Source organism: Acyrthosiphon pisum, chromosome A2 (assembly GCF_005508785.2).
Source record: "Acyrthosiphon pisum isolate AL4f chromosome A2, pea_aphid_22Mar2018_4r6ur, whole genome shotgun sequence".
In the NCBI taxonomy this organism is placed as follows: domain Eukaryota; kingdom Metazoa; phylum Arthropoda; class Insecta; order Hemiptera; family Aphididae; genus Acyrthosiphon; species Acyrthosiphon pisum.
In genome coordinates, this window is record NC_042495.1 from 19,761,123 (window position 1) to 19,771,415 (window position 10,293).

General features: G+C 27.8%; 1 protein-coding gene and 1 long non-coding RNA gene across 2 annotated transcripts in view; both read left to right on the forward strand.

The window, feature by feature from the left end:
* The first annotated feature begins 2,928 nt into the window (after nt 1-2,928).
* LOC107883729 lies at nt 2,929-9,599 on the forward strand. Its single transcript, XR_001679486.2, has 4 exons — nt 2,929-3,375; nt 4,694-4,753; nt 7,857-7,886; nt 9,551-9,599. It is a non-coding gene; the product is annotated as an uncharacterized LOC107883729 (long non-coding RNA).
* LOC100570627 overlaps nt 9,600-10,293 on the forward strand; it is a 67,570-nt gene continuing 66,876 nt past the window's right edge. The window contains exon 1 of the mRNA XM_029490204.1: nt 9,600-9,613. The gene's annotated coding sequence lies outside the window, so the exon portion shown is untranslated. The remainder of the gene's footprint in view (nt 9,614-10,293) is intronic.

Consider the following 10,293-nt stretch of genomic DNA (forward strand, 5'->3'; position numbering starts at 1 on the left):
TCCTCTAAATGCTTTCAAAATACTTTGAAATAAAATAAATTAACTTATGAATTAAATTGTAATTCAGCTGTGTTTTTAATTTTCTAGAACTTGCAAACTTTACTGATCCAGATTATGAAGTATATTTGTTACAAGGAATAAAACCATGTAAGATCTATATATATGTATATATATTATATATAATGATTGTATTCTATTTGAAATTTGGAATATCAAACAATCTTACTTGGTGTGTCGTAGGCAAACATAAGGTGGAGCTAGTTATAGGCTATATAGCTAGTCCACGTAGTCCCAATGTTACACATACAGTATTGCATGATGTTGTTGTAAAACGATGAAATAAACTCTTTGAGTTAATTGATTGTAAAGTTCAGAACTTAATTAAATATAATTTTTCTTAAAATTATGTTATTTTTTTTTCGCATATGGTGTAACTTTATGCTCTCTTAATTCTATTGTTTTGATTTAATTATTTCATTGTTGCTCAGTATTGAATTATTCATTATTGCATATTAATTATGTAACATGTTGCTTCTCCGTTCTACATTCCCATTTCCCAAATTTTTCAACTTGAGTCTACATCGTATCAATCTCGAGTTAATGGCTGTTAAGGTGTTTTTTCATGACTTCATTTTTTCTAAACTATGGGAAAATATTTTACTTTCTCACCATTTATGATGTCACAATCATTAGCATTACTTTCTATCATATTCCCTGTTTATTTTACATACTACTACATTGAAGTATTTGCTTGTCTTTTATTATTTGGTACTAATATCTCTTGTATGCTTTGGTCTAACCTCAGTTGCATCTCCTAATTATAAGGAGAAATTTTATACATTGGTAATATATTTATCATAATGTTATTATGTCTTTGGGTTCACTTTATTCAGCAAACTCTCAAATATTACTAATTTAAATTCTCCAGCTGGTTTCAAGGGTAAAATGACCCCATTACCTTATGTACCCTTTACTGATATCACCGAAACAGTGTAAGGACATTAATATACTCTAACAAAACTATTTGGTGATATATTCAAGACTCTTCTCCAACTCAATTCACAGTGCAGAAACCTGAGTACAGAAACTCAAACTTTCATTTTGAGCTTACTCGCTACTCCATAAAATATTTCTGCTCTTAAAAATAATGTCACTCTTTCTACCTCACATGACCCAGTACCTGCTTCTGTCACTGTCACACAGCTAATGCACGAGTCTTTGCTGCTCGGTGGGAGAGGTGACTGAGTTGCGTTATGCGTGACCCATAGTGGTGGTTGGTAGAAAGTAGACGAGTACTACAGCGCTTGTACTTTGTACTTGCTACCGTAGCTTACCGCGTAAAGCTGGCCAAATATTTATTGCTTCACTTCTATAAATGGGACCCTGAATTCACCAAATTGTCTTGAAAGAGTCTACTTCTGTTCCGTCATACCATAATATACCTTTAGTTATCCTTAGTCACACCACTTGACACCTTGTAATGACACAACAACCCCTTCATCGCATACTCAGAAAATTTACCTATCCTGACTCACATTTTTTTGATTATGCTTTGTGTCCAATTTATGTTCACACATGTATGTATATTAATTGTATTCATAATTTTAAAAATAATATTAGGTATTGTTTTATTTGTACTTTTGACTGTTATGTTAATTAACTAGTTCCGTTTTTCAACCATTTGTTATGACCCTTCGTCGTAAATATTGTAAAATAAATAATTCCGTTTTTATAAAAGTTATTAAATATCTTTAATATGAATTAAATAAAGATTTTCATATCCAAAAATCTTCTTTTTCATAATATTGAATACCAGAGTCCAACCAATTTTTAAATTGTCCAACAAACGTGTATATAAATCATACATAATATATTATGAAGAAAAACGTCTACAAACAATTTTCAGAATTCTTTACAGAGCTTTTATTCTATAAGTACATAATATTATGATCTTTAATTTATATTATTGACAAAATATTAGTTTTTATTAATTTTAACTGCAAACATTTTTGTAAGAGTGAAAATAAACTTGTATATACTTCATAGATGAGTAAAAATTACTTAAATACATTTTCCACATTTTTTAATCACCTTTTTTACATCAGCTCGACAATACCACATGGTTTTGATGTACTATCTTTTAGTGCCAGCTTCACGTAGCCCTGCTTACCGCTAGCAAAAACAAGTATAATATATTATTAAATATTCAAAGAATTAACATTTTTGGTATAACCTGGAAATTAATTAAAACATTTTTTGGTATTGAGTATAGCACATTTATTAACAATAATAAAATAAATAGTATCTATAACATTATTGTTTATCATAATTGATAGTTACCTATTAAATAATAATTCTTCATAATGTTCTGATGACTTATGAATTTGTACGTGTAAAATATGATTACCTTAACGTTTTGTAGATATAGGTATACTATATGTATACTATAGGTATACTATATCCTACTGTATCAAAATATATATAATAGCAAATTGTTATCAAATTTAAATGCTGTGCTGTGCTATATGAGATATTTATATTTTCAGATGAAAAAAAAATGAATATTTATGAATATTTTAGATCAGTACACAGTAAGTTTAAAACTAATTTTTAAGGTTACCAATAAAGCTTATACTTATTTCCGTTATAGTATAAATATTAAAGTGCGGATATAGTTTTAAATTCGTTGTCCCTTCAACTTCTAGGGTAGAGTTTCTGGTAGAAAATTGGATACTCACGGAAGTTTGATACTTATAATGCTTTCGTACATGTCTTAATAATTACATGTCAAAAAATTACAGAAAATAATGAGTATATTTAGTATATTTTTTTAAAATTGATTTTGTTATTATATTGTATTAACTCAAACAGAAGATGCTTCTAATTTGAATAAATCTTTTATACTATAATATTCAATAGATGGTATAATTTTTAAAATATTTTGACTTTTTTTGAATAGTTTTTATAGTTTTATGGTGTAAATTTCGTATCTCGATTTCTTGTACAGTTAATTAATGCAATTCTTTCTAAAATTATAAAAAATGAATGTTATTACCTACCATTCTCACTACCTACAATAACAATAATAATAATAAAGTTAATAATAATAATATACATAATCTTTACACCGTTCCACGAGAGAACGTACACGTTTTTCGTCCGTCGCTGCGCATCTGCCACCATTTTCTTCCGTTTGGTTACGATCGTTAACTGTTTGGCTGGCGGTTGGTAAGACTCCTCGCATACGTAGTCGCAGGGCCGTAAAAAGTTAAAGACATTTAGCTTCCGCGCTGTCACCGGCGTCAACGAACTATATTACATACACGTTCCTAATATTTTTTCCATACAAATTTTTTATAGATTTTAATTTTATAAGTAAGTACTTTTATAGCCTTATATGCTAAAATGTATTTTAATATAACAACAATAATAATTTATTGGTAACTACCTGTAATTTTCTGTTTTATATTATTTAATTAGGGACTTTTTTTCGTATCACCTATTCATTAATTACACATAATATACAATTTTAGTTTAGCATACAGAAATGTATTTATTGAATTTTATATATTTAGATATTGTGAAACATACCATTATATTAACATTAAAAATAAACAAAATAATGTGTTAGATTTTTGAGCAAATAATATATTATTATATGTGTAATTATTATATATATTAGGCATGTTAAACACGCGGCTCACTAATTTTTTTGTAGCCTACAGCTACCTATATAAGTGGACAAATGAAAAAAAAAAATTATAAATAGAATTATAAAAAATTAATGTCATTTCACAACTATCTTAAATTCTAAGAGAATGGTATATTAAGTATACATTATTATATTGTCTTATCATCTAATATACTGTAATCTAATAAGAATTACTGAAATTTAAATCAAAAATTGAAATTGAAAAATAAAATTATAACAGCTATTAATGACTATGTTAAGTGTTTTAAATTTAAATAAGATCTATGGAAAAAACACAATTACAAAATAAAGATTTAATGCGTTCCTCAACTTGCATGATGTGTAAAACAAGTACTTAATAATGAACCAATAATGTTTTTTTCCGAAATTGAAAAGTTAGTAATTTATATAAAACTTATCTCACAAATAATTAATTAGATTTTTTTAAATGTACCTGTTAATTTTTTTTTTTTTAAGTTTGGCCATGTGGGTGCAGGTGCACTCCGCTATTTATTTTATATACTGTCCCAAACACTAATGATCATTTACTACGCCCACATTTATACTACCTGTATACAAACACATGGGAAATTGCCTATATTGAATTTCTCAAAAACGGTCAAGAACAGATCCCCATTAAAATGATTTCTAGCACCATTTACCTTCCTCTGAATAGTTTCCAATATTTTGTATGGAGGCCACGCAAAAACTGTCTAGCAGCTAATTCAGGGCCACTCGATTGACCTGGTGACTAGGTTTATCTAGTTATTATTATAATTCATTCAGAGAAAATACACCTGTATAACTTGACGATTAATCAACACTCAACAATTGAGGACATATATTATTTATTATTAAAGGTAATATTCTTTATAAATAGGTATATTGTTCTTATATTTACCTACAATATATTGTACATAGGTAAAAGGTACGATAAAAATTCAAGTTCTCTAAATATCTAATAGTTTAAACTCTAATATAAATACTCTATTTATTTTTCAGAATTTAAATTGTCAGGTGAAAAAACTTGGGAAGAACGTTTAGTTAAAATAGAAATACTCTGTAAGTATATAATTTAAATTCCGATTAATAAGATTATTTACTATTATCTTTTGTGTAAAACGTAATTAATAATCATTCCATTAGAAAACTTTTCCGAGTTGACAGTTAAGTGTTCGTTTAAAGTTGTACGTTCTAACGTTTCTTTAAAGTATTTCAACGGTATTTTTTTTCTACATATTTTAGAGATATAGGACTATATTGGTTGTTGATAGAACCGAAAAATGTTCAGTTAAAAATGTCAACTTGACTCGATCTCAAAACATTAGATAGGGTACATATTTGAACTAGGTAGTGTTAAGTGCAGATAAATTGTTTTTCATATTCTACTTCTCCTTTTGGATTTACGACTCTCCAAGAGTATTTGCCGCCCAAACAACATCGTGCTATCTATCTCTGTCAACCACAATTTCTCTCTAGGCGTCCATTCCCAAATTTCTTAGACTACATCGACCCATATTTTCATGGGTTTTCCCCGAGGTCTCTTTGCAGGTGGTTTCCATTCTAGTACTAGTTTAATCGTACTTTCCCCTCTTCTCATAATGTGTCCAATCCATTGTTTTCTTTGACCTTAAATAAGAATTTTTAATGGTGATGAATTAACCATATCATACACCTCTTTATTGTACCTTGTTCTCAATTTATCTGTTAATTCATCATAGACAGGGCCACATATTCTTCTCCAAATTTTGTTTTCAATACACATTTTAGTTAGCTTTATTCATTTTCCGGCAAACTTAAGTCACTCATTATGTTATGCTAGCCCTGTGGACACTGTCGTATGTCTTCTTGAAGTCAACAAATACCTGTAACATATTTTTACGGTAATCATATCTATTTTAAATTGTCTACCCTATGGTAGCTAGCTAATCGTTTGTTCACCTACCCTTAATTTTTCGTCTGGGTAAAGATAAAGAAAATATACTAAAATCTATTTGGATGATTATTTTTATACTAACTAATACAGCAAAGTATTATTATAGTTTTGTGAATAAAATTACACAAGTTGCAAAATGCTTAAGAACTCCAAAAATAAAAATAAATGTACAAGGAATACAATATTTGAATCAAACCATAAAATTACTTTTCTGAACAATTTCTGTAAAACTATTGAATATAAACAAATATTTTATAATATTATTTTTATAGTAGTTCGTAGAATTCATAGCATGTAACAACACCCTTCAGCTATGTTTTGAGGGACGATTGTAAACTTCACCAGAATACTGGTTAGATAAAAAGATAATTAAAAGAGTTTTTTCTTCACCAAAGTCATTTATTGTGTTTTGCTGATGATATGAAAATCTATATGCACATAAATAATCATGATGACTGTGGCAAACTGCAGAGTGATGTGGGCCGTTTTGTTGAATATTTCAACTTATCAGGACTATTTCTCAACATTTCTAAATGTAAAGTTATGACTTACTACAGAAAACAATGTCCATCACTTCTATAATCTGATGGGTTGCATTTTACAATGGGAAGATGATTACGTCATTGATCTTGGATTTAAATTTAGCAATTCTCTTGGCTCTAATATTTATATCAATATGATGTGTTGCAAGACGTTAAAAACTTTTGGATTTGTAATGAGACTGACTAAAGAGTTTTACCGTGTTAATTTGAGACTGATTTTGTAGTAAGGTCCGGACCCGTATACCGCAAATCGATCTTTGCAGGTTGAAAAAGTCCAACACAAATTTTTAAAGTATTCAAGTTTCATTTTATGCATTCAACGTCTCCCACACGATTACTTTCCAATCTCTAAGATTCTTGACCTTCAATTCCTAGCTGACCGCAGGTGGATGTTAAGTAAGACTTTTCTAAGACGTGCATTATCAACTGTTGTTGACTCTCCTATTCTTTTATCCCTTATAAACTTTAAAATTCCTCAATTTTGAGCACCTGTATCCTTCTATATTCCCCAATATAAAAGTAACGATATGAAAAATGAACCGTTAAGACGCATAATGTAACATCGCCAACGAGGATCCCTCCTTTCTAATCAATCTACCCTTATTGTTACTACCTTAAAAAATTTTCTACTTTTTTCTTGTTGTTCTATTTTTAAGCATTATTATTGTTATTATTATTTATATTTATGTATAATATTTCCTAATATTTACTTAGATTTCAAATGTATTATCTATTGTATTCAAAGTGCACCACTCGTTAGTTATTAATAAATAAATAAATAAATATTTATATTTATAAGCAACAATAGATTTATATTAGACTTACATGTCTGTCTAAATGAAATCAAAAAATTGATTATAAATATTACTTCGTATTATATGATTCTAGGTCTTATAAAAATAAATAATATCCTATTATTAATCATGGTTTTAGAAAACCTGTTTGTTTAAAAACATCATATTATAATTATTTTGACTGCTCAATTCTATGATTTGGTTTAAATATAAATTAAATTGCTATTATTTAATATGGAACTCTCAATAAAATTTTTAATAAAAATAGCATACTCTTCACAAAGACTTATACCTAGACTTTTTCATTCGATTCAAAACTCTGTAGGCATTAGATAAGCGCAGACTAACTTGTAGGTATAATGTTTGTTTTATATTCAAAATGGTTTTAATATTTGTAACTAAAAATTCTGTTTAAATAATAAATGGTATTCATATCATTTTTAAAAATACACAATTCAGAATTTGAAATCCAGTTTTAAAGCAGATTGTGCCAGTACTCAATTTGCCTCAAGAGATATTAAAATAGCCATTAAAATGTCCACCATTTCTTTTAATTTTATCCCACAAGGCCACAATGTATATTTTAAATATTCAGCTTTGATACAAACATAGTTATTAAAAATAATAACTATAACTGTTATTTTTATTTTCGTTACATTAGTTATTTTTTAAATTAGTTTTAACTTTACATTCCAAGTCATCTTTCAAGAGACTATATTTTTGTTACAGTTGGTTATTGATCTAAAGATCTTATACCCATTTTATCTTTATAATTAAACTAAATATAACAAATGTTCCCTAACAAAAATTTGTTGCACGTAATGTTACCACTATATAGATAAATGTATATTCATTATTTAACAAATTGACAAAATAAATGATTTTGAATTTAGGTAGGGATTACCAAACTGTGGAATATGAAGGTAAACATTTAATTTTGTTTGAAGTTACATTTCGTAACAATTGTTTCAATAATAATTTTAAGATATTAATAACATTTTTTTATAAATCATTTAAAATATAATACCTTAACTATTATTGGTTCACAACGATTCAATCAACTAAATTAAGTTATCATTGCTAAGTTTACATATTGATTTTTGTTTTTTTTTTTTTTTTTATATATTTTTCGAATATTCTACGAAATTTGATCAATTTATATCTCTTATTATTTAGTAATTTCTAATTGAAGTCTAACTTACATGATACATAATTTACCAATTCACCAATTCAATGATTTTACCATAATTATATTAGGACTGGGAGCATGAAATATTATAGATACTATGGCCCGCCGTTCCTCGTCATTTATATCTCATGTGTTATAAGATAATTCTCCACCAGCTAATCTTTATGGATAAGGTTTGTATATAAAATGTATGGCACTCGACAGAAAACGGACAAGTTCGCCTAGCAAGTCCTCTAAAGATAGTGCGTCGGTGAAATGTGTAATTGAGACATGTGTACTTACTATAGAACTAGAGAAAAAGTATATAATATGACAAAATACTTAGAAATTAAGGGTAAGTTGTATTGGTTTTAATAAATACATAAAAAATGTATAAACCATAGCAATACGATTGTGTATACACAAATAATATAACAATAGCTCTCTCGGATCAACCGATTAACTTAATAAATTAATAAGACATAATATGGCCCTTCTGGACCAACTAATTGAGACTAATCATACACGTATTCCTATCCGACCGTACTAACCGTCCAAACTCTATTGTATCAACCCTACCAACCTTTCAGGCTAATGACGTCAGTCGTCGAAGCCTAAACCTAATAATAATGAAAAAACAAATATTAGACAAGGTACCTATACTTTTTACTAAAATTTTTTAATCGTATATAGTTATAATAATAATAAGAACTCTCATATTTTTTGGAGTGCAGACTTGCTAACCGTAAAAATCGACAATCTGAATATCTTAAATTATTCTTAAATCGTACCTAATAACAAATATACAGAAATAGAACGACTTCAATAATACTGTAATTATTGTGTATGTAATTAATAATTATAATAAATTTACGGCATCAAAATACTATATTTCAAAGACTAATTAATACAATTTTGCTGAGAATAATATCTTGGGTAATTCTATCATAGCGCTTTCTGTCAATCACGTCATGTCGTTGATTTATGGTTCACTTATCTGTATCTGTGTGTGGTCTATTTTCTTATATGTCTAAAATCTCAGATGAATCGCTTTGTAATAAGCGTACTCACCAACCACACATACGTTTAGCCCTTGGTAATATATAGTATAATTGTATACTGAGTACCTAGCCCAAGTACATAATATTATCGTTGATTACGGTTATCCTACCAACAATAAATTGGACAATAGAGCCATGGGAAGCTCGCTTGGTAAATGGTAATGCAACGAGTAGACAACGACTGTGCAAAACATATCATTGGAGTTTAAATACACATCACACGTGCATTATTTAACGTTAGAACAATATTGTATATACAGTATATTACATTCCTATTAGTCTACTATATGTTTTAATTTGGTTAATTTTGTACTTAACTAATTTATGTAATTATGAATGATTTAATTTTTTATTTTAGCTCAAAATTATTATCTTAACAAATTTAAGAAAATTATTTATAAACTAACAAAGTGCACTAAATGTAAGTAATTTATAAGTGTAATATATTTATCAAAAAATATATATTTTTTTTATATTTACAAACAAAAGCGAAACTTTTATCTTAATATTCGAAGAATGAGTATCTATATTAAATTTCTTATAACATTTAAACAAAACAAGGTCAACAGAAAATGTTTATTCTACACTTTATGCTACATAATAGTGTTCGGCTTAAAAACTTTTTGTGTCTGAATAATGATAATTGTGAATGTCACTTTTTCTTAAGAGCGGGTCATGTCTTCGAATGTCATGTTTTTGAAGGTCATATTTTCGAATGACGAGTGTAAGAAAAGTTATTTGTTCAAATAGATATGAAATAAAAAAAGGTGGGTAAGTGGATGTCGCTCTGCTGTACAGTAGGTTAGAAGTGGGTCACTGTATAATGGACAGTATTAAATTTGAATTCAATGATATAATATCACTGTATAAGAAAAACGATTCTGAGCGGAGACGGTATATCAGTCTATGTATTAGACATATATATACTTATCTATGGTATTAAAAAAAATTGACCTATAATAGGTACCTATAATAAATTCCAAATTAATCATATCATAATATCTATTAGGTACATATAAGTTATAACGCGTTATACATCAACAAAAAACCGTGGTAAAATCATAGATATATAATAGTATACTTTAGAAGTTTCAAGTACCC